General features: G+C 46.8%; 1 long non-coding RNA gene across 1 annotated transcript in view; it reads right to left on the reverse strand.

Moving 5' to 3' along the window:
• Positions 1-25,128, reverse strand: part of LOC142559477 (uncharacterized) — a 287,689-nt gene that overhangs the window by 238,029 nt on the left and 24,532 nt on the right. The gene's annotated exons all lie outside the window — the stretch shown is intronic.

Here is a 25,128-nt window from a genome sequence, read left to right on the forward strand (position 1 = left end):
ACTAGACAGTCGGCATTGTACGCTGCTAATTCTTCAGTTATGAACATTCGATTCGGTCATTGCAGGGCCGAGAGGGCGATCAGAGGTCGTCAATGGAGCAGCTCTGCTTCCGGTTTTCTTTATTTATTTTTTTTCTGATTTGGGGGGGGGGGGGGGCGACGCAAACTCGTACACTTCGCCGCACTGCACACACAGCCGAGCGCCTCTACCACGAACGCCACTACAACGAAATGACCTGTATAGCGAAGCAACGATTCTCTCCCCGTTCTATTGCGAGCCGTGCTCTGCGCAAACCTTTACAACGAACCGACGCGTATAACGAATTATTCCGAAGGCCCCAAGTACTTCGTCACGAAGGCGTCCGACTGTAACAGGTGAGATACGGTGCTCCGGTACACCCTGCTGCGGTGTCAGTGGCGATGCGGGCTTGCCGGCTTATTCGTCGTGGCGAGAGCGAGTTGCAGCGCAGAGAAGCCGTAGGCGCAGGAGAAGGTCACGCGGTGCTCGCGCACGCAGCGCTTAACCCTGCTGCACTCAATGGAACGCGGCTAAACGCGAGCAAGAAGGAACCCTTAAACCAAGACAACCGAAAGTGAAGGCTCCGAGAAATGAACGTAGCAATGGCGGGCAACAAACTGACGCCTCAAATGCGTGTTTACTGTGACTGCGCATTAGAACTGCCGAGTTATGCTAGAGCCGGACTGGAATCTACAGCAGCGTCTACCGGCGCAACGACTATGACGGGTAGCGAAGCAAGCTTCGCTTCGAAGGACTGCGAAGAAAGTGCCAGAGATGGCTGTCAATGTCAGCTATACACCTGTCACACACGCTGTGCTGCGTGACCACGCAGGCAGCTGGGTGAAAAAATCCACGGAGGCCCAGCGAATTTGTGCGACCACGGCTGCCCCGACTTAAGTCACGCTCATAATGTGGAGCAGCCGCGCGGGGAACTAGGTGGCTCGATCACGTGTTGAGAGCCCGCAAGAAAGAAGCGTAATTAACGGGGTATACAAGTGGCCCGAAGGAAGGACAAAACGAATTACGTCACATTGCGCTCGATGCATGTAGTACTGACGGTCTGAAGAATCCGATTACGCTAGCGTTAGGAGGTAATTTTAAAACGAAAGAACTGCTCGGCAATAACAGCGAGTGAATGGTTTCGCGAGACGCATAGGTGTGGTGACGGTCAGTCACCTTGAATATCAGCCGCCGTTAGCAATTAAAGAGTGAAGTAGCATGTTTTAGTTCATTAGCGACATTATAGTCGAAATTTCTCTTACTGCTAACGTCCGCCTAGGCAAGTCGCCTGTCCCTGAAGAAGGGAGGAGGCACAGATATGAGTCTCTGAAAAAAAAAAAAATTGTGTTCCGAATAAAAAGAAACACGTGTAATATCGGCGCGAGGATGTTTGTTTTAGCGACAATTCTCGAGTTTCAGGCTGCATCTACTTCGCTTAATACGTCGCCGGCAACGCTGAGCAAGTAGTGCGGTCGCAGAATTGTCTCACTCCGCGGGTATCGTGGTGCGGTTATTACTACTTATTATTATTATTATTATTATTATTATTATTATTATTATTATTATTATTATTATTACTATTGTTGCGGTTATTACTACTTCATATATTACAACTACAACTTCTGGAAGCGAGGTTACGTCGAACATCTTGGATATTCGGCGCCTCTGACCTGCCTGTATGCGCTGCACTTTGTTTTGCCCGCAAGCGGCGCAGTGCGCCCTCTGGTGCCCGAAACGTGTCACTGCGCCCGTTCGTTTGTAAACTGCGGTTCACATGCGCGGGGCCTTCCGTGCAGTAAACACGTTGTATTTCGCGATAAAAAAAAAGCACGAAAATTACGTCGAATTACGTAACACACACCCACATGTTTCTTCTTCACATGAAGCGATATTTTTTGTGGGGGTCTATGTACAGCCTTCCGATATTATTGCTGCCCGCCGTCTACGAAACTAGCTATATGCGGATGGAACAAAAGCCTGACGGTAGATAAAACAAAGTCGGCGTAACCTTGCTGATGCTACTAACTATTACCACTATTACCGGTGAGCCAGAAGAAGCTTAGGGTAGCAGAATTTCCAGTACAAAGAGACCGCGAGGATACGTTACGGAAAAGCAGACCCGCGATTAGTCGGCTGTTCAGCCACGAGACAAAAGGGTTCCGTCGCTTTAGGGCACGGGTGCTAGGGTCGATAATCGATCCGGCGAGATTCAATTTGTCGCGTGTCGAATAAGCAGGCAGGCCCGCGGGGTTCGGAGGGGGGAAAAAAGAAAAGACGATTACCAGCCGATAAGGTTTAGTTGCGTGGCCCTGCTCAGTCAAGCAAGTAAACGACAACGAAGAAAGAAATCGGTTGCGAAGAAAGCTGGGAGAATGGGGAGGGTCACAATGACGGGAGAGAGTTGAGAGATGGCATAGCTATACTCGGCACGTTAAAGACTTGCGCCCCCCCTTACCCCCAGGTCGCGCGTTAGGCACCGCCACGCAGGGCATCCGAAAGTGATGGCGCTGCCCCGAGGCGGAGAGGAGCGACACACGCGAATTCGTGAGCGTCAGCACTTCCAGAGCGCCGCGATGCCATTTGTACCTGGCACATTGCTGCAGCCGATCCCAAGAGAATGACTTGCCAATCTATTCACATGGCCGACCGCTTGCAGTTGCCCTTTGAGAAGAAGTGCTAAATCATCGCTTTATACCAGTACTCACCTTCGGGGCAGAAGCTTGCATGATAGCAAAAAAAGCAGGGGGGCGGGGGAGGGGGGCTGCTTAACAAGCATTCAATTGAAGACCGCGCAGCGAGCGACGGTAGGCTTAATAATACGAGACCGAAAGACAGCGGTGTGGATTGCAAAGCTACCGAGCGTAGCTGGAGCTCCATACGCGCGGACAAGTTTCTGTGGCAGTGAAGGGAAAGCCAGGGGCGCGTGGCTGCTGCACACGTGTTACGGCGCCAAGTAGACCGCCAGCGTTTGACAGCGCCTTTGGTTGCTCGGTACAGACGCTGAATCGACGCCGCTTCACGTGCGACGGCTTCGCGTTTGTCCAGAGAAAAGCCGCGAGATAAGTGAACGTTCACATTCGGTGGTGTGTTTTATCTTACTTAACTGTCGCCATTAGGGTATCTGTGTTTCCTCTTCCCCAGCTTAAACCAACGTGGACGAAAACACGGGGCTCTCTTCAGAAGCGCTCTCACTTGTGCGCGCTTTGCCCCCGTAGCTTTCCATTCGGTGCCACAGAAAATAGTCCGCGAATGCAGCTGAGTAAGATGAAATGCAGTTGACCATTTCTCTGTAATGCATACATAGAACAGACAAGGGGTGGTTTATGGGAACACAGTCGCGGAGGTTTAAGTAGGACGATGAGATTAGGACACTTGCAAGCATTACGATTACGCCAGCTGACACAAAGCGGATAAGTATAGTTTACTTTAAAGTTGATTCTCTCTTTCATTCGCAAATCTGCAGAAGCGCGCGCGAACGCCAGAGAGAGAGAGAGAGAGAGAGAGAGAGAGAGAGAGAGAGAGAGAGCATTCCCTTTCGTTCCAACCTTGGTTCTAGATAGTTACGAAGAAAAAGCAGAAGGCAAGGCAGATCAAATGCAGATTATTCAGACAAGCTGCGAAATAAAGCTGCTTTCTAAAAATAACACTCTAAAGACTGCCTAGAAGCAGCTGAAGAAACACAGCGTGTGTTTGAAAGGTGCATGATTACGTACACAAAAATAAACCCTCTGGGGGCGAAAAACAGAAAAATTCCTCCGGCCCATACTTGTGGAAAGATCATAAACAGAAAGCAACAAAAAAAGCAAAAAAAGAAAAGAAAGAAAAAGGAAAGCGAAAAGAAACGATGTTCAGAGCAAGAAATGCAGACAACAAAGAAAGAATGCAGTACGGGCAAGGCATACGGCGGAAGGAGCTTTACCCGGATTCATTTCCATTTTTCTTCATTGAAGGTGGCGAAAGTGCAACGGCAGCTAAAACCTCTGGGGACAGACACAAAGTATCCTCTGAGAGCTGCCGAGAGACTTTGAATAAAAGCGGAGTAGGAGAAGGTAGTAGGGGAGGAGGGTGAGGAGGTCATAATGCTGTGTCGCAATATTCAGTGAATAGCATCAAGTTGCTGCCGATGTGTGCAGGGAAGGTGGTAGAAACAAAAAGAGAAAAGAAGGAAGCAGAAAGTTAAAAGGTAGCTCTTCTTTTGAAAGAACTTCGACTTCCATATTCAAACGCCACGTTTTCCTGTGTCGACTCAGTTTATAAAAGCAGACTTTTAAGGCGAAATGCTAATTTTTATTGTTGACCACCATGTTCCACAATACCGGCGGCCTTTATATTTCGCGCGACACTAGCCAACAGAAGAACTTGTCCTGGGCCGTGTTCGCACATGCTGAGATACACAGTTTCCGCTATAAGGTCTCGTACAGAAACGCACGATTCGAGGGTGAAACGCAATTTTTATAAGGTTACGTACGAACGAAAACCTTGACAGGCTTGCGAGAGATGTAACGCAAAAAAAAAATCGTCTGCGCTAAATGTTTTCACTGCTATAGCAATTACAGGTGGTTTGCACTGAAGTCGTCGTGGCCGCCGTGTTTTACGGCGAGAAGGATCCGTCGTGACACCACGTGAAAGTTATCCACGCGGGCACGAGGCACCCTCACGCCGTCGGCGCCGCCGCCGTCGCCGCCGTGCTGTCACGGTCGATGGTGCACGCGCGCGAGGAGTTTAAAGAAGGTCATCAGCGGCGCGAGACACGCGCAGTGGGCTTCGCCGCAAGACCGAGGCTAGCGCGTCCTCTGCCTTCCTCAACGCGGCCACGAGCGCTGTGCGCGTAAGCACTTACACGAATCCGGCTTTCCAGCTATGCGCGGATGCCACGCAGCGGTGCACGTAGTGGACAGGGAGAAAAAAATTGAAGCTACGAAGCCCGACGGCTTTTTCCCTAGAATGCACTTCGCGCACCGTCAATGAGCGTCGCCTCCAACGTCGCCGGCGAGGCTCTTCTCACGTCGGCAAGCATTGCACGAGACGCCCTGCATATCATTTTGCCAGGGCGTTGGTATTAGATTGGTATTATTATTAGCTGGTATTATAACTCAGCCAACGATCCCGAGCCCTAGGCGTTGCTATCACCGCCGAATGCTTCGGTTTTAGAATTTGCAACTGGACAAGGATGTAGAATGCAGCAGACACACAAAGACAGCGCTGTCTCTGTGGGTCTGTCATTCCGCGTCCTCGGTGAGTCACGTTTACATGTTCTATCGTCGTTAATTTAGTTTACACGGCCGGTAAGTTTACACGGTCGATAAAACTACTATCAATACTTCGTACAGCTATCTACTAGTTTGCTATCGCAATCGGTACTTCGCCTTCCGGCCGGAATTGCGATTTTTTTTTTATGAATGCAAACGCATCATATATGGGCCTTTAAGCGAAAATCCGTCGTTGTAGTCAGCGGCGTGACCGAATGATGGCACCAAAAATGGTCGACGGCAAACAGTGAGACCACGTCAAAAAATACACGAAATGACGACACAGTTCGCAGGGAGCTTCCCCGCAAACAAAGTAAATTACTACCTTTGAAAATCATATTAGGTAAATTTCGGCCTGAATGGAACTCGAACCCGCGCCTCCGGGGTGGGAGACGAGCACGCATCCCCAAAGCCACGGCGGCTCCACGGCGCTGGTTTACTAAAAATTCGGAGGACGCTTAAGCTTCGCCTTTAAGAGGAAGCTTCAGCTCTGGTGCGCCTATCTAAATACATGAAAAAGCAGAATTCGCTTTTCTCGGCAACCACTGCAACAAATTTGATGAGGTTTGTTGCATTTAAAAGAAAAAAACTTAAAATGTAGTGACTGGTGATTTGGAATTTTCCATTTATGTCGTCAGTTTTTTTATTAAAAATTCTCAAAATCAAAAATTTTCAGGAAACGAAACTAACAAGTTTACAGCTCTGTAACTCAGCAAGGAAAAATGATATCAATTTTCTGGGAATCGTATCTGATAGTACATATAAAGCGAAAAAAATTTATATGTTACGCATGAATCTAAAAAAAAAGTTGGTATTGTGTAAATACAGCTTTGCAGAACCCTCGTACACAACGTAACAAATTCACGTAAGATATAAATTAGCATATCGAATTTATCCGCCTTGAATGATCTAGTAGATGCCATTTACAGAACTACGATATTTGTTTTTGATGCAGCGCTATTAATTTATAAACTTCGTGCGTCTATTTCTTTCAAACTTTCAAATTTTTCAAAATCCTTTTATTAAAATTCAGGCCCTAAATCGAAATTCCGCTTCCAACAGTCACTGCAATTTACCTTTGTCTCTAAAGTGCAAGAAATTTCATTATAATCGGTCCAGGAGTTATCTCAGAAAAGCGTTTTTGCGTTTTACATGTATTCGAATAGGCCGCGTCGGAGTTGGGCCCGAGCTAAAGGCTTCGTCTTAAGAGTGCAACGCCAAAGCGTGCAGAGACCCCTTTCTGCTTTTCAGTCTTCCCGGCAACTGCGGCTTATGTAACCGTGATGCTCACAGGGAAACGCTGGCGGGGAACGCTATGCACGAAGGCGAACTTTCTGGTAGAAACGCGGCCTCTTGCGTGGGTCGATCTCCCGTTATTGTTTCGCACTTTTACTGTTTCAGTCTGAGAAGAACTAACATCGAGGGCAAGCGCTGTCGGTGTTTTTTTTTTCATTACATTTGTTTGCGGGCTACCGTTCTCTAAATTCCGAGGAATAACTTTGTAAAGAATGAAAGACGAGGTATATGAGCAACTTTGGTGGTGGAGCAGTGGTCGGGTATGCGCGGTTCGGAATTCTTTTTGCCGACGCTACGTCCAAGACCGACGCGGGCCGCCGATGCCGGATTTTCCGCGACACGGATTCCTTAACGCTGTCGCGTTAAAATGTGTGCCTAGAGCGCGCGTCGTTGGGCCCGAGACGGCGCAGCCATTGGGGGAGGAGGTGTTGCCACGTCATGAGCGCGTAAAGAGAGCGTATACAATGAGTGTGTAAAATAAAAAAAAAGCATTAATGACCTATTGAAGGCCGCTGAGTGGTCCTTCGAGTAATCAACGCCTGACGGGAAAGCGAGCGAGTTGAGACGCTTGGCGCGTTTTCGTTTGGCCTCACCGAAGCGCGCAGTTTAAACGCAGGCGATAGCTTGGCATCTTGCGCGGACGAAAAACGCGCGGGGAAAAAAAAAAATCCCCGAAGCGAATGTAATGGTGCCGCATTCCCACACGTAACCAGTCTTACGTTTGTCTACCGAATTTTTTGACAAAGACGCACAAACATGATATAGCATTCAGGACAATTTCGAACGAACGGCGTACTTGAAAGCTTAGATGTAGCCAGTACGTTATAAAGGTGCTAAAGAACTTTCCAGACGGGAAACTCCCACAAAATACCTTCGGGGTAACTAGGTCAGAGGTAACATGTCTGAAGTTGACGTACCGCCGAATGAATGAATGAATGAATGAATGAATGAATGAATGAATGAATGAATGAATGAATGAATGAATGGGACGGACGTAAGGACGGACGGAAGGACGGACGGACGGATGGACGGACGGATGGATGGATGGATGGATGGATGGATGGATGGATGGATGGATGGATGGATGGATGGATGGATGGATGGATGGATGGGAAAGTACGACAGGGGTTCATCGAATCCAGCGGATCGGAAAAAATCAAAATGATGCGCTCACGGTCTTCTTAATTGAGTCACGTCTGTGCTTCAGATTGCCACGTCTTCCTTTCTCATTCTGCACATATCGTCACGCCCGGGCCAAAAAATAAGTGCAGTACAACCTCGTACTAAAGACCCCGCGTTTAACATGAAAATATCTTCCGTTTTCCTTGCACGCATTCCTTGCATAGCGATAGTGACAAGATACATTTTATATTTCTTTTATTATATTCCATCAACCCTTGTATCCAGTATTTTGTTTATCGATCCGAACTGCAGAAACAACAGAACATACGCCAGTTTTGTCTCCTTTGCCATCTGCTCTGTCGGTTTGCGCTGCACGACACAAATTTATATTCTGTATTCGCAGGCATACAACGATGCCTAATACAGGGTCAAACGGGACACCTTCGATCACGATGGAGTTCGACCGGGTTCGAATATCTTCGTCGTGATTGGTCCTTCGCAAGAGCCGCTGAAGGGAACGAACCGGGATCGTGAAATTCTATTCTTACTGTGCTTGATCGCCACTAGAAAGTGCTCCGTGTGACCGTGGTTGTTAGAAACACACACTCCAAACCGAAGAAACCGAGACACTGCACGATCGCCCAACCTTGCGTGGCGCAGGGAAAAAATGAACGCACGTTCTCTGTCGATGTCACAGAAAATCAACCCACGCCCGCCGTTCCAGTCCACAGGGAGGGAGGGAGGCGGGGGGGGGGGGGGAACGAAGAGGAACGACGGAGACGCTGGTGATTCGGGTATATAGGAAGGCTCCATCCACACCCATTGACTAAACAAACCCAACCCCGGTCGCCGGGGCCAGGCCGGGGGTTAGGAACGTGAACGGCGTCGGTATAGTGCAGGGCGCGTCCGATACAAAAGAAAAAAAAAATACAACGGGAGCGTACATAAGCCGGGTTGACGTGGGAGAACCCTCCCCGTCGGCATCATTAAGGTCAACGCCGCGGATTGGTGCACCACGAGAAAGGAGAAAGGAGGGTCACGCGCGCGCGCGCGCGTGTGTGCTCGAAGCAAACACGCTGGCCGGGAGAATCGGCGACCGGACTCATCGCGCAGAAGACCGACGCTGTGGGCGAGCCGCGTATACAGGATAGCTAGGATCACACGCTATTGCGTGTGTGTGTGTGTGTGTGTGTGTGTGTGTGCGGTGCAGTTTGTTTAGACAAACTGTGCAATTATGTCTGTGTTAAACGACAGTTCCTGGCAGGGGGGGGGGGGGGGGTCAAAGGCATTTGCGTGCTGAGAAGTGATCGTGTTCTCGAACGTCTGACTGAATTGAACGCTGAACGATGTTGGGAAAGCGTTTCTTCTCCTAGGACAACTATAGTGTTGACGCATTTGTAGAAGTGTTTGTGGGAAAACTAGAACTCCCTGAACGGGGAACTTTGACAAGTAAAGTTATTTAAGCTCTTGTGGTCCGATCTTTCTGTTTTTTAACGTAAGAAATTGGATTCTCTGTAACTAAACGAGGAAAAAAAAGACATTTCTGTAATCTGCAAAGTGTCTAAAGAACCGGCACACATTATTCAAAGATTCTTTTCATTCCGTGCATTATACACAACAGGCCTTAGTGGCCGTGGTCTAGAGATGATGCAACTGGGGTTGCTGCCACTATGACTTCTCGGGTTAGTTTCACCTCTCGTCCTTCTCTGTATCGGATAGCCCTGGTAAAGCATTACGATTCCCCGAAAATTTGCTGGGCCTGAAATTTAAGGCCAGCTAGAAGCCCTGGACTTTGGAAACAAGAATTGTGGCCGCGGCCAATGCGATTGCCTGCTTACAGAACATCGTGGGATTACCATTTGACTGGTAGAATACAAGCGCAAAGGCTTTCCTTCTGCTCCTTTTTTTTTCCTTACGGGATGAAGGGCGGTTGGAGGGGGAGGGTTGTTCCTTGCTAACATAGCGTACGTAGGGGTAGGCTATCCCTCAAAAATTAGCTCAGCATGTGCTGATTACCTACGAACTTCTAGTAGACCGATTTGCCTTGTGAATTTTCGCTGTCATTCATATAAACCTAAAACCTCTAGAAATTTTTGTAGACTAAAATTGTCAATATAGGTTCCCTTACCATGGCATATTGCAGTCGAAAAACTTCTGAACGGAGTGTTAATGAAGTTCTGCATACAACAGTCAACCATTGACTGCACGCATGAAGACCTGTTTCCATAGATATCTCAACGAGATGACCATAAGACAGCACAGGACGCACCGGCGACCTGCGCTATCTCTAGGACAAAGGCAGTCCTAGCTTTTCGGCAAGGCGTTCCTGTCAATGAAATAATTTTGATTCTCTGTATTGTGTTATGCATGTGTTATTTCTCGCATGACATGTGCGCATTATTGCATTTATCACCGAATTCACCTGAAGTATTATGCAAGGCAAACGTCTCCGGTTTTTTATTAAAGAACCCTCTTCCTCTGTCAAGACATTTTGCTGACAAAATATCGTGGTGCAAGACGCGTTTAAAAGAAGTTTGCGGAAGACCTTCTCGTGCCCATCCCACGACAAGTTTGTAGGTTATAAAAAGCCGCCTCTTAACGGCCGTGATACCCGGCCATCATTACAAAACGAAATTTTAAAGTGACTCTCGTTATAACGAAGTTAAAGGGGGGGGGCAAGAATTACTTCGTTATTTGCCTCACTTCGTTATATCCATTATTGGATTTACTGCACTATGAATCTATATGGGGATTTCAAGGAAAATTTCACTTACTGCGTTATATCCATTGTTTCGGTTTATCCTATTTCGTTATAACAAGGTTACAGCGAGTCCATTATGATGTAATGAGGCACTGACGTGCACCGATACAAAAACTCTATCGTAGAGACGAGTAATACAGTCAATTACTCAGGGCGCTCTGACGCATGCCAGTATTTTCTTACTGCGACAGCGATTATATGGGCACACGGTGCGCATTTTTGGCGTCGCCGTGACGTTCCGTAAAAAGCCCAAGGTCGATGAGACCACCGCGTGCTGTATGTGCGAGTGAAAGCACGCAAGGGAACTGACGATCGTGGCTCGGTCTCGCTCGCGAAACGGAGGATAGTGGGGAGACAGCGCGGGAGGAAGGGGGGGGGGGCTTTTACCCTGCTAGCAACTGTGTACTTTGTGCGGCGGCGCGCGCCGCATCTTGAAAGCCATTTGCAGACGCCTAATGCCTTTGTGCCTGCTGTTTTCTCTGCGCTGTCTGCGTAGAAACGACATACGAGGCACGAAGGTCACTTCGCTCGCTCCTGCTGCCGCACTTGCTCGCACCAACGTTTTGACAGCGAGCGCCTGCGGTCATCTAGCGTGATGTGTTCATGTTTGCCTCTGCGCGCCGACACCGCGCTTCTTAATTCAGCCAGTAAGCGAACGTTTCCAAGTTCACACGGCGGATAAAACTATATATCCTTACTTCGTATAACTGTCTACTAATGAGCTATCGCAATCAATGCTTCGCCCCTTGGGCGAAACTGCGACATCTTTTTTTCTCTAAGGTTGAGAGTGCTTGAACCTTCATTTAACGCAAAAAAAGGAAGAAGAAAGAAACGACAAGCAGAAAATGCCGGGATCAGTACCCCTTCTGTCCCCGCAAGAAAGAAAACAGTGTAGTCACGAAAGCGCTAGCACGGCAAACTTTCTGCCCTCGCTGCTAACCGTCTTTCACCTTCGCCTCTCGGCTGAGTGAAGGGCTGCCGGGATGCTGCGAAGAGCGCGAGAAATCCACTTCCCACCCCGGGATAACAAATCTCTTCCACCGCAAAACGTTCCGCCGTCCCACCCTTCACAAAGCCCGCCTGCTGCAAAGCCTGGACTCCCGCACAGGGACCGGCTTATGTTGTTTCCGGAAAAGCTCCGGCGCTGACATCTCGGTCCCGTGACGCGTGTATACTTAAGTCGCGAAAAGAGAAACAAAGTTGACACCGCCCGCCTCTGCTTCGTATACCGTCTCGGCTCAGCGCGTCACTCCCCCACGGCGCCACTTTTGAAAGCGAAACTTTCCCTGTCTGTTCTCCCGGGTTTGTCGATGCTGCCAGGCTGTTGGGCCGGTCGCTGTCTTGGTGCATATATATTCAAAAGTTACATAAAGGTACCTGCGAAGTGGCTTACATGACCCTTGTATGCTGACCAAGTATGCGCACCTCTGTCCTGCGTTAAAAAAGAAAAATAACTTCCTGCATACAAATCCAAAATATAATGTTGGCTTAAAGATATCTCCAAACCACACCGTTCTGTTTAATAGAACAGTGACTTATACTCCTTCTTTTATTTACTCTAACTTAGCCATTCATTATGTGCCACTGCGGATGTGCCCGTTCTTGGAGAATCTTCCAGAATGGGCATGTCTCACGTTGGACCAAGGAGGTTAAAATTTTTTTTTCGCTAAAATCTCCTTGATTGTCACTAAAAAGGTACTACAACTTTCCTAAATGTTGCTCGACACCGTGTCGTACTTCTCCGTGCATACCACCAGTCACCACCATGCTTTTCTCAACAAGCATCATACATCGCCTTCGCCATTGTGACATCGCTGCGCGTACGTCTCAGATTCGCCATTGTGACATCGACGCGTGCATGCATCACACTGAACATACGCCTGATCAGAAATTTGCATTTGAAAGAGCTTGTGGATGATGCATTGCGCAGACAAAAAAACTGCGCGACGATGATGTTGCGTACATTCGTGGTAAAACTGCAGCGCCCACAAAGGACGAAGCAAGTAGCTTAGTTCACAAACAAGCGCTGACTCGCAAATCATTTTATTCCCGAGAAAATATTACACACTCGATACCCCTGCGATGAGCGTGTGCGGAACGTTCACAGAAACAGCCACAAATATTGAAAGGTCAAACGCTACTTCAAAAAAAGAAGGTCACTTCTCTCTACGTGAGCGCAACAGATTGGCTCACTCACGCACACTTGGCGCGCTTTCCTATGCGGAAGGCCTCAGTAATTAAGCGTGTTAGTTGTTTGTGCACGCTGCAGTTATACCGTGAATAAATAGTAACTCGCCCTGTTTTCAATTCTTCTGCAAGTTGTATGCAGCTGCAAATCCAAATAAAAAACTATTTACTCAAGCTTCGCTTCACATTGAGTCCAACATGTGCTTGAAACACGCGTGAAATTGTGCTACGATGCGACGGCTCCGGTCCTGTTGGCAGTCCCCAGTGCACAGTAATAGCGAACGCTTTACGAGTGCTTGTTTACACAGCTCTCCAATACCTTCATTCTTGTATATCAAACTGACGTAGTACTATTGCGCTATCAGAGAGAGAGAGAGAGAGAGAGAGAGAGAGAGAGAGACCAAGTAGAGGATAAGCAGGGATGTCAAACAATCGAGCTAAGGGAAGAAAAAAATCTTTGCATTGATCATTGATCGGCGCCTGCAAGGGCTGCCACACAGCTAGCTGCCCCGTGTCATTCTTTCTAAGGCAAGATGGAGCCGTTGCAGCGATTTGGGGAAGAAGAGGGTTCATGCGGCTCCAGACTATCTCGCGGCCTTGAAGGTTACTATCTATCGAGAGCCCGTTGTCTTTCGAATCTACAAGGACGGAGCCGGTGTTCATAAAGGAGCGAGGAACGTGGTAACGACTTCTCCCTTGGTTGTCATAGTCCTTTCCTCTTTTCTTTTTTGGCTATACTTTTTCTTTTCGTTTTTTAACTATTGGAGATCTTTACCCTCGGTGCATGCCACCTCGCATTGTCCCACCTCATTTGTTCCGGTTGGCCCTCGCCTGATTAATGACGCTCGCGTATAACATCGGACGTTGGAAGAGCAGGGATTTGAAAAAACGCAGCATTCGGTAGGGCGGCGGCGGCAGCCATTTTGGTCCCTTGTTCGGCGCGTGCCCGTAGAAAAACTTAAAAGATGCCCCTCGACTTTGCTGTTCCTATAAGTGTGAAGCGGGAGTCTTACTCTTTATATTGAGTGCTTTTCTTTTTAATTTAAACGCGCGACGTATTTTTCCTACGGCTCCCTTGGATTTTAATAATACGGGCTTCGAGATAATATCATTTTTAGCGAATAAGTTTCCCACCAGCGGTAGATACGTTGAAATGTACACGGTAAACAGTGACGCAATCAATACTTACTAATGCTTTATCTACATTTCATGCGGTAACATTACAGGCAACATATTAAAGGCAGCTAGTCCAAAATACGCGCTTTGGTTAATGACGTTATTAGGGGCATGTTACAGGTTTGAAATCGAAACTAAACGCCGTTTGTTCTACTCGCGGGCGCCGCGCTCCCAGCCGGTGACGTATATGGCGCAAGTGCGCCTACGTACATGGCACTGTTGTGACGTCGCTCGCCGCAACACGTGACTTCGAGAATTATTCAAGGCAACATACGTTATTTGTGTAATCTGTTGCTTCGTTAGACGAAAAAAAGTTTAGAGAAATAATAAAACCTACAAACCGAATGTCTACGTGTCTTTGCTTTACTCCGTACCGTAGCAAGAGACATGCATTTCCGTTTTCGTCTGCTTGTTCACATGTCATGTAGTCGCGCGCGCCGAGGGCGACACTGTGTCCTTTTCTACCGTGTCCCAGCGCGCGATCATGCTCTGTGATCCGTTTGTGTCTGCCTCAGTGTTTGTGTAGCACTGACATATACATCGCGAAACGCGAGAATCACAACATCTCACGCGCGAAGCCGTCAGCGGAAGTGCGCCGCGTCGCAAAGAAATGCGAGGAGAAAGAGAAAAGTGAAGGCAGCGCCCGTGACGTATGCGTCACGCAATTATCGAGCTTGTGTGTAGGAGAACGCAGGGAAGGAATATCGCTTGCGGAGGCCATACGGAGCAAGTGGAGAGAGTGCCTATGTTGGCGGTGGCGCTCGCCTCATAAAACCATGGTTTCGTGGCACTGAAATATTTCTGTCTCGGCTATTATTGAACCAATTTGATTTTTTTTTTTGCTACAGAATGATCTCTAGATGGTACGCAACAGCTTCCAGCACATAACCGAAATTTGCTATGGGTCTGGTGAGCAGACTTTTAAGGAAATCAATACCGGTTTCTGAGCAAGTTTCGCAGTTGAAGAAAAATTAGTCCTGGTGTAGGGATCAAATCCGGGACCAGCGCATTTCCAAAGCGGTATCTCTGTCATGTGAGCAAACCCCAGGAGAGGGGGGACGAAAGGGAAATGCAGGAAAGTTAGCCATTGCAAGTACCAGCTGGCTACCCTGTGCTGTGGAAGGGCTAAATGGAATAAAAGACTCTATAAGGAATAAATAATAAATAGATTTAAAAAATCCTCAATAGCGCGATGCAACGAGCTACAACTTTCAAAATCCGGTCGAGTTAAACGGGAGACTAGCACACTGTCGAGCGAGGCTGAAATAATCGACAGCTCGAAGCGTAGGGGGAGCGTCGTTAAGTTTACTTTGTACGCAAAATAATCATCGCATGATGGCCTTTAACGTACCCTTCTAATCCTTAATGGCTTACGTTGGACGCCGCAGTGGAGTTTTGCAGATGAAATTTCGCCTTCGTGCACCCAAAGCTGGAATTCAAATCCGCTACCTCGCGCTGAGCAGCCCAATACCATAGCCACTAAGCTACCGCGGCGGGTCAATGAATGAATGAATGAATGAATGAATGAATGAATGGATGGATGGATGGATGGATGGATGGATGGATGGATGGATGGATGAATGAATGAATGAATTAATTAATTCATGAATGAATGAATTCATTGAAAGCAGTAATTTATTGCGCAATTATTCAAGAGACAAGCACCTTCACTTTACAAACTAGTCACAGTTCGCGCGTAACTGCGAGGCTATCAGACGCAGGCCGCGATGAGCTTCGCGCTGCGTCCGGTAACAGGCGAAGAAAAAGACATTGTGCACAAGGGCGTACACGAAGCCTGCGGAACACAGCAATGAGATCCAGAGCGCTGGTAGGTACAGGACGATGGATCGCAAACCCCGGTGCGCCGAAACCACGGTCCGGGAGATTAATGGAACCAGACAATAGGCGGACAGGCACCGCGCGTTCTGCCGCTAAGCCTGAACAACGGCAGGGGTGGACGGACAGTGTCACTGCCGAGAGAAAAAGGGAAAATAATAAGCTAATGCTCGTGTTGCAGAAGAGAGTTGGGGAGAATGAATTACTTGATAGAACCGACCGAATTCTCGGCGAGCAGACGAGAGATCAGCCGGGGCAAGAAAAAAAAGAAAGGAGAGAAAAGAAAAGCGAGATATAATGGGACGAGAGAAAGGAATGTCGCAAGAATAGACGAGACGCGGGCTCCTTGAGGATTTTCGAAACGTTCGAATAAGGTATATCTCTCGATAATTACATGAAGCCACGTGAGAGCTGCTACACCATCTATTTACAGAGCAGACGACACAATAAGGAGGAGGGTAAATTCTATCACAGTAATAATTGTGCAGAAACCATCGACGATAAATGTTAATATAAACGAATGGAATGAATTAACGACCGACCGACCGACCCGCCGACCGACCGACCGACCGACCGACCGAACGAACGAAGCAACGAACGAACGCTTTTCTTGCCGAGTTCCACCACCTACCATGGACCAGGCACAAGAACGCCCGAAATATCCGAAGAAAGCTATTAGGTTCAAAATTTTTCCACCCATAAGGATGCTGATTTGGCCAACGACTTGCGCTCGCCATTAAGGGACAGATCAAATCCTTGATGGGAACAAGCAATGTTTTCCATTAGGGCAGCTTTTTGTGGCAAGTGAACGTGACGAAAAGAACACCACAGTAAACAGACGACAGAAAGAATGCACGAAATAAAACTTTCCTAGTTATCACTGAGAAACTTTGCTTTCACATGTTTAGGTGCGTACCAAGCGGTCATAATAATTACACAGTTTTCATCTTCTTTCATCCCAGATGTAGTTGGCGCACTATGTCGCACAAACTAACATTTTTTTTTCCCCAGCTTGGAGGGTCAAGATGTTTGCCGTGGGAGAAAACAGCACTAGGTGCAAAACTGTTTTTACTGTGGCGCCATACTACACGCGTCGTCAGTTCATAATCGTTTCATTTGTCGTCATGCCTTTGTCGTCTTACCGCCTTGGGCTGCGCCAGTGCATGCTTAGAAAGGCCGTTGGGCGCTCGAGCATCGGGGATGAGAGTAGTAGTTTAAACTGAAACGCTACAAAACATAACTTACACTATAACGTCGTATAGAGCAAGCGCGACGTTAAGAGCCTTTAAGCGATTCGGCTCTCTCTATCTATCTCTCTCTCTCTCTCTCTCTCTCCCTCCATACCACTTTCCCACATTGCCGGGTAGCAAACCAGACGTGCGTATGGTTAACCTCCCTGCCTTTCCTGCCTTCTATTTCTCCTCTCTCTCATGGTCTTTCTCTCTCTAAAGATCGGGAACGCGTAGCTCGCCTCGCAGCTAACGCTTATCCCACTCCACGGGTAACGCCTAGCCCGCTCCACGGGTAACGCCTAGCCCGCACCACAGCTAACCCTTAAACATTCGCGTTACACACACGATGAGGCAGTAAACAGACAACACCAGCACTGTGTTGTCCACTTCGTGTCATAATCACTGTATTTAAGACTGTACAGCTATTAACCGCTTATTAAGTTATACGTATTAGCCACTTGAGTTGATAATGAAGGACAATTATTAACCTCAAGAAAGTCCGAACAGCATTCCAAATGAAAAAAAAATTATGTAACTTGTTCACGATCATTTCTGGCTACGGAGAGTGTATTGGTAGGATGAAAACAGTCAAATGATCATTGAGTAATAATTAGTTAATGCGGTATTTGTGCTATATGGTAATTCTAGCCTTTAAAATCAGACTTTCCAGGCAACAAATTGAGCATACAACAACACGTATTGCTCTGGGCATTGCGGGGTTAAAGGGAGGAAGACGAAGGCTAAATAAAACAAATAAGGAAACCAAGGAACGGCTTATTTTTTATCGCGGAAAGAGTACAACTGCGGTTTGTTCAACGCATTCGCTCAAGGCCCGAGCGAATCGCACTTAGCCGCACTAAGCGACGTATATAATATACCGCAGTAAAGAGGTTCACCCCGGCAGCGATATAGCCCTTTATGTCGTTCAAGATTGTTTGCTAATGAGAAAGAGGGAATAATATAGTGAGACGAGCCACACACCGTAAACAATTAGGGGCCTGGAGCCGGAAACAGCAAACGAATGAGAGTGAGAAAGGAAAGCGCTATCACCTAAATAAACGCGAGGCTGGAATCAGTCGAGGGCAATGGGCCGAAAGGAAACGCCGGCGCGATCATCCGTTTGCAGCTCACTCAAGCATCACACAGACACGCACACACACAAACCGACGGCGTTGTTGAAAGGACACAGCAACCACGAAGGCGCTAGAGCTGAAAAAAAAAAAATCGAAGCGAGGACGAAAAAACAAACGCCGAGTACATCTTGTTGGACACGGTAGCAGGCGTCAGAGGTCCCGCTCTCGCTTTATTTATTTTTTTCTTCATTACGACGAGGTAGGGAATCGGGGGTTCCACCGAGTGTTTGCTTTTTTTTTTTTTTTTTTTGATCGTGCTTTTGGGTTAAGGAGGCGTTTCGATGAACGGTTTGAGAAAGCGGGAAACCTGCGCCCGCTTGCTCGGGGGCGATGTGGTGTTGTGCTGCTGAAGGCAAGGTGGTCGGCACGATATTCGCGCACACTGGCCTCGTTATGATTGCGTCACAATGCAATACACGTTGGCGTACCGTGCTTTGGGCTCAAGATTGAGAATCCAACGTACGTGCTCATTATTAATCCGAAGCCTTCTGTTACGCGCACCTCACCAAGTGCTTCGGACCATTAAAATCAATCGATCAATCAACAAATCAATCAATCAATCAATCAATCAATCGCCCGGTCTGTCTATCTGTCTCAATCAATCATTAAAACAAATCGAAGAAGAAGTAGGAAAGAGGGTGACGCGTTTATGCCAAGCTGTAACGTCCAGAAACGCCCATTAGGTGGCAATAGAGTCATTGACCATGGAACCTGGTTTTGTATTTCGCAGTTAACAAAAACGGTAACAATAAGTGAAGCAAAAAAGAACTAAATTGAAAATTTAGAAAAAAGAAAGTACAGCGCGCTTTTACGCGCTGTGGTACCAATGCGCGAAGCTGCTACGTAGCAGCTACGTTCGACGGCTCCAAGATGACGTGCGCGGTATTAAAGACGGGGAAAATTACCGAGAGATAATAGGAACTGGTGCGCATCAATCGTAGCGTTTGTAGAAATCACTCGAAGCTTTTCTTCGCTTGCGCAAAATTTGTTCATTGTTTTCGTTGCTTTTAAATCTTTGCGAGCATTAGCCTTACGTATTTAAGAATTTTTTTTCTCACGCCATATGCGTGTGAACTGCGTATGCTAACTCCACCAAGTGTCTGATTGATCAGGCAAACGAGAGAGAGAGAGAGAGATAGAGAGAGAGAGAGAGAGAGAGAGAGAGAGAGAGAGAGAGAGGGAGAGAGAGAGAGAGAGAGAGAGAAAGGACGGTTGAAAGATAGAGAGAGGACGGTAGAGAGAAAGAGATAAAGAGAACGGTGGAGAGAGAGAGAGAGCGTTTGTGTGTGAGCAAACGTCCACACCAGAAAAGAAGCGAACCCGAAGGCTTCGATTTTCTGTTAATCTTGACCACGTAACGCCAACAGACAATGAAGCCAGTGGACAAAACAGTGGACAGACGGTGGACAAAAGCATAACTTGCCGTTGGTGGGCGCAGAACTCACAAACTCTGCATCATGCACGCGTCGCACTAACAATTGTGCTACGGCGACGGCCACCATACCGACAACTATGCTTTGGTGTTTATTAGATCTAGCCCTGGAAGTGTCCAGAAGCGCCATCCAGGGCCATGGCGGGCGGATGTGGAACACATCCTTCTTTTTTTTTCGATAGCGTCGCTTAACCGTTACCTTAAGAGAGCATATTCGCACGTGGTAGTTGAATGAACCCTTGTGGGCTACCTAAACGGTGTGATCATTTTTAAGTTCTGGGAATATTTTTTTTAAACATAGCTTGTTGCAGATAACATAATTGTAGTCTTTGAGCTGGATTATTCAGAGAGGCGGATATTGGTTGCAGGCGAAATGGAAACACATTGACAACTAATTAACAAATTTCCCTACTTAACTTCTTAACTACTTTATGTCACGTAATGCAATTTTCAAATTGTAGTCGCTGAGTTTACAAGGTGCATCCACTTCGAACGAATTTACACAATGACACCAGTTTGGAGACATCCGGAATCAAACTCGCCATAATAATGCACTGTTCCACTTACTTTTTTCAGAAAACGCTCGTTTATGCGTTGAATCACAACAGTATTTTGTCCCACACTTTATGAAATAACACTCGAAACTGGTGTCACCTTGTATATGCACTTCAAGTGGATACGCATTGAATACTCACCGGCTACTGTACGAAAAATTCAATATGTGCCATAACGTAGTTAACTAAGTTAACCGTTTGATTTTCATTAATTAGTGGGATATGTATTTCGATTTCGTGCGTGGTACTGTCCGTCTCTTCGAAAAATACAGGTCAAGGGCAAGAATTTACTTCTGCCACGGGCAATTTTTCAACATTCAGGAAAACAAAAACGATCACCTCATGTATACACAAAGCGCTAGAACGATCAAAGTTGTACTGTATCGTATTTCATCCTCTTTCAAAATGTTGGCTCGTTCTGTTGGCACCGCGTACAAGATCACCAATGCCCCTGCTTCTTTGTGCCTCCGAACTCCAAAACATAGTTTCCAAGAGACGCCGACATTGAAATGTTATCGTCACCACCGTGACGTTGCGGAAATGCACAAACGTGATTGGTCTTAAAACTTTTTGTGAGCAAACAAACAGGGACGAAGAATAGGGGCAACACAAGGACGAGAGAGGAAAGCGCTCGTCCTTGTGTTGCCCCTATTCTTCGTCCCTGTTTCTTTGCGCACAAAATGTTTAAGATGAATCTGTTCCAACTAGGCCGACTCGCAGTTATAAACGTGATTGGCTTACACGGCCTTGTAAATTCTCTTCGAGTTGGACCGCGGTGTATTTGCCACTACAGTCTTAGGTTGTCACGGACCTTGCAGGTCATAAAGACATTCATTCAAGCTTACGAGACCACTCCTGCGGACGAACGGTTTCCATACGTATGATGTAGCCTGCTACTGTTGCTCCAATTGTACTAACCCCCCTTTGTTTCCTGTTTAGGAGGTCCCCCCGACAGTTTTTACTTCGGGACCTCCCACTGTGCAATTACATTTCACCTGTTTGTACGCATGTTATGAAAATAAATTCAGCTGCTAGTACTTCACATTCTACCCTTCGTGCACGTGGCCCAATTATAAATTTTTCTTTTCCAACGTTTTATTTTTCTTCTTTTTGTAGGGCGCAATGTGTTCATTGGGATGACATTCTACGCAATTTGACAACTCTGAACAACGAACGGAATAATTTCCGCCCGTTCCCGCGCGTGCCTATGACCTGGCGGCTCCCCTCGCCCGACTAAATTGTTAACGTTATTGTTCTCCTATTCGTTTCTTGCTCTATCTCGTTTTGGCAGCTTAACTATGTTTTCTTTTATGTCGAAACCAACAATTTATTTTTTCAACCGCACACCCAGCTGTTCAATCACACTTATTTTCATCCACTCGTATTGTTCGTCTAGCTTTGGAAGCCTGTCCAAATAAGCCATTTCCTATAGGCCGCGCGATTCCCAGCCTATTCTTCTTACGCCGGTGGGTCATCAACATAATCGCAATCACCTTCACGATCAACCCCGCACCATTGCCATGACAACAGGACACCGGGTATAGCAAAATGAGACCCCCTACCACGAACACAGCGCTTCCGAAAAATAAAATAATATAGGGGGGAGGGATAGGGGGGGGGGGCAAACGAGAGATTCATAGGAATATAACGCAGCAAAAGTTTTTTGTAACGACAGACAGAAGTGTCGTATCCTAGATAGCCTCAGCAGCACGAACGATAGGTAACGCATTCGCAGCAAGCCTCTATAAGGCTGCAGGCAGCAGTAAAAAAAAAAAAAAAAAGACACTTGTGTAAATATCAGCATGACACCCCTTTCTGCGCGCACGCGATCTGCATTGCAAAAAGCGGAAGGGCTCGAGAAAGTGCGAAGTGCAAAGGCACCCCCGTCAAAGTGACGGGGGATCTGGCGCATTCTTGACTTCTACGTTGGCGTCTGCGTTAAAGTGGGAACAATGTATCCGAAAGCGTATCTGTGCGGGTGAAATTTGCATGCGGCTTTACCGTCTTTGAAAAGGCGAGGATCACAGACCAAAGTGCGCTGCTACTTCAGCAATCGGCGTTTACCTGGGGACCGCCCGAAATGTCACTGCGCGTCTCGTGAGCGGTTACCAATCAATCGCTCGCTTGCTTATTTATTTATTCATTCATTTATTTATTTATTTATTTATTTATTTTGAACAGAAAGGAGCGACCACGTAAGATCGGCTGCACTGAACGGCTTCACGGGGTGACTGCGCCTCCAGCAACGGGTAGGGAAATACAGATCGACACGTATTGCTTTGAGCAGGTGTATTTAAACAGTTAATATGAATGGGCACGATATCCTTGCACGAAAAAAAAAGAAAGAGGCAACAAATACTCTAAAGGAAAAAAAAATCACTAAACAATTCAAAGACAAGAAGAAGGCACGTTTTTTCTAAAATTTGTCGGTACCTTATGCAAAAGAAACAACAGGAAAGCCAATAAAAATTTCCATACGCTATCATTGACGAATGTACACAACGTAAAAATTGATTTGAATGCAATAAGGAAGCCAAGTCGAATCCATATGGTTTTGAAGAAATAGGTCACCCAAAGCGCTCGCTTATCTCTCTCTCTCTCTCTCTCTCTCTCTCTCTCTCTCTCCAGGATTCATTCAGGAACACAGGAAGGGTAAATCGAACCCCCACCTTTGTGTATCATGTATAGCAGCAGTCGGTATTCGGTTGTTCAGCATTTGTAAATTTATCCGCAATTTCACCTAATCATAATTTCCTTAACGTGTTCGCGCATTGCTGTTCTTGGTGACGCAAAGTTCTTAAAGGCGGCAAAATATAAAGCCTTAACGTGATCGCGCTTTCTTTTTATTTGCAAAATTCTTGGTGAACGAGTGTGCTTGCTGCTCTTGGCTAGTTGGTACATGACTGCAACGGGAACAAACGGCGCTTGGGCGGCAGGAAGCGAGGACGACAGACAGGGAGTCGAACTAACAACCATTGGTTAATGGCGGGGAATGCAATATGTGCAGAACACACGTTCAGCGCAGAAGACCGCCAAAAAACACGTGATTGTGTTTTTATCAGAAACATTTTTTAAAAACGTGACAGCCTGCTATGACGACGCACGCGATGTGATGCTTTCATTCCTATCACGGCGCAGATACCGTGTTTTTGTTGGTCTTGTGCGCTGAACCTTTTTTTTTTTTGTTTTGTTTTCGGATTGCATTCCTCGCAATAAACCAGGGGTCGTTAGTTCAGCGCCTTGTCTGTCGTGCTCACGTGTTTCCGTCTAAGCGCTGTTTGTTCCCGTCCCAGTCATCGTGAAGATCCGAGAAAGTGTGCCGCAATTTCTCCCTGCCTTGTTTAAAATACGAACATTTTTTTCTTGCGTGCATCGTAATCACGACGTGGAGATGTTTGACAGTTCGACTGTTTCAAAGTTCATTTCGAGCACTTTCTTCACACGGACACGGCAACGACAGGCGGCAGGCGGCACTCCATCCGCGGTCAGCGCATCTTCCCACAGCATTGCTACGGAGTAACTGCAGGTTAACTACAGGTTAACTACAGGTTAAATACAGGTTAAATACAGGTTAAATACAGGTTAGCTTTCGGGCGCGACTGAAACCCGTCACATAATTTGAGGACGTATTTCTCGAAATTAAGGCCAAGCTTAAGAGTTGAACTAAATGAATGTGGCTTCCTTACTACTCGGATTCGATTCGGCGTTTGGGTTGTGACCTCGAAAGTGAACCAGAAATTCGGTTTTGTGAAAATTTAGTCATTAGTTCATTGTGTAAGGCAAACGTGACATTGTGAATGCCTACTAAATTTACCAGCAGTAACTGTCACGTTGTCAACGAACAGTTCTTACGGAAATGGTTGGGGTGCTACGCACATTTGTCTAATCTTCTTACTTGTGGCTTCAAGCATCCTTGTGGCATTTATGACGTAGGTGGTTTCTAAATTGCGCTCCCCGCAACGGTTTCCTGCGAGTAAATAATGCAAATTTCGAAGGTCATACTATTGTGCACTGAAAGCGCCGGAGCCGGATGCCCGTCATGGCCGCCAAGTTTCGGACACCACAAACTACGCTTTGTCTTTCTAAATTTTTAAGCACATTTCCGAGCAATCACATTTCGTCCGGACGCATGAAAGCAAGATGTTTACGCACACTCGAATAATCATTGCGAATAGGTGGAGCCCAAACCCACGATGATGATTATGATGGTCATTTATTGGCATACCCTCTGAAACGGGGCGGTAGCAATTAAGTCACCTAGCCTGTGCTACATGCAGCACATGCTTCTCATTCTAGCATTCTTGCATGTAACTCCGCAATTTGTTTTTATTCTTCATAACTTCTCTATCTGCACTGTACTGCTACCTATGCTGTAACAGATCCGGTCGTATCAATCGCTTCCCTGCGTTTTTTTTTCTTTTTTTTTTACGCCTGTACTCTAAACGTCTCTTGCTTATCTCGAATGCTGACCGGTTGATGCCTTCGGTCCACTTTAAATCCAAACGCTTCTGGAAGGTGTACGCTACATACGGTTCCCACTGGGTGAATCCATTCGCAATCCATTAGGTTGTGCTGAGTGGTCTCCGGATTTTTGCTGCAGCCTACACGCGTCTCATTCAATGGCGAATATTTGCTCCGGTACGTTTTTGGCCTTACGCGACCAGCTCGCACCTCGGATAGCAAGGCGCTGCCCTTTGTGTCATCGTACAGATTGTTTCCCTCGTAATTTCTTTCTTCACATTCTTGTCAATATCCATGGTCTTTTTTTGCTTCCATTCTTTACACCCAATTCGCTCCCTCTTTTCGTGTCACTTTTTTCCTGACGACTTCTTCTGGTTGTCCGTTCTCTTCTTCCTTTAATATTTCCCTCCCATTTTCCCTTCCCCCAGTGTAGCGAAGCCAACCAGCCTAAGTAGTGGTTCAGCTCCATGCCTTCCATTTATCCTTTGCTCTCACTCTCTCTCTCGTTGTCCATCTATTCATTTCATTTTATTTTATTTGGGCCCATTTACGAGCAAATGGAGGGGGCCAAGGTAAAAGCTGCTTATCCACACTTTCAGTTACCTTGTACTCGGTAGCCAACTTTCTTGGCCTCTTCCTCCATTCTTTGTCCACGCTTTGCAGGTGCATAT

This window comes from Dermacentor variabilis, chromosome 10 (assembly GCF_050947875.1).
Source record: "Dermacentor variabilis isolate Ectoservices chromosome 10, ASM5094787v1, whole genome shotgun sequence".
NCBI classification, from domain to species: domain Eukaryota; kingdom Metazoa; phylum Arthropoda; class Arachnida; order Ixodida; family Ixodidae; genus Dermacentor; species Dermacentor variabilis.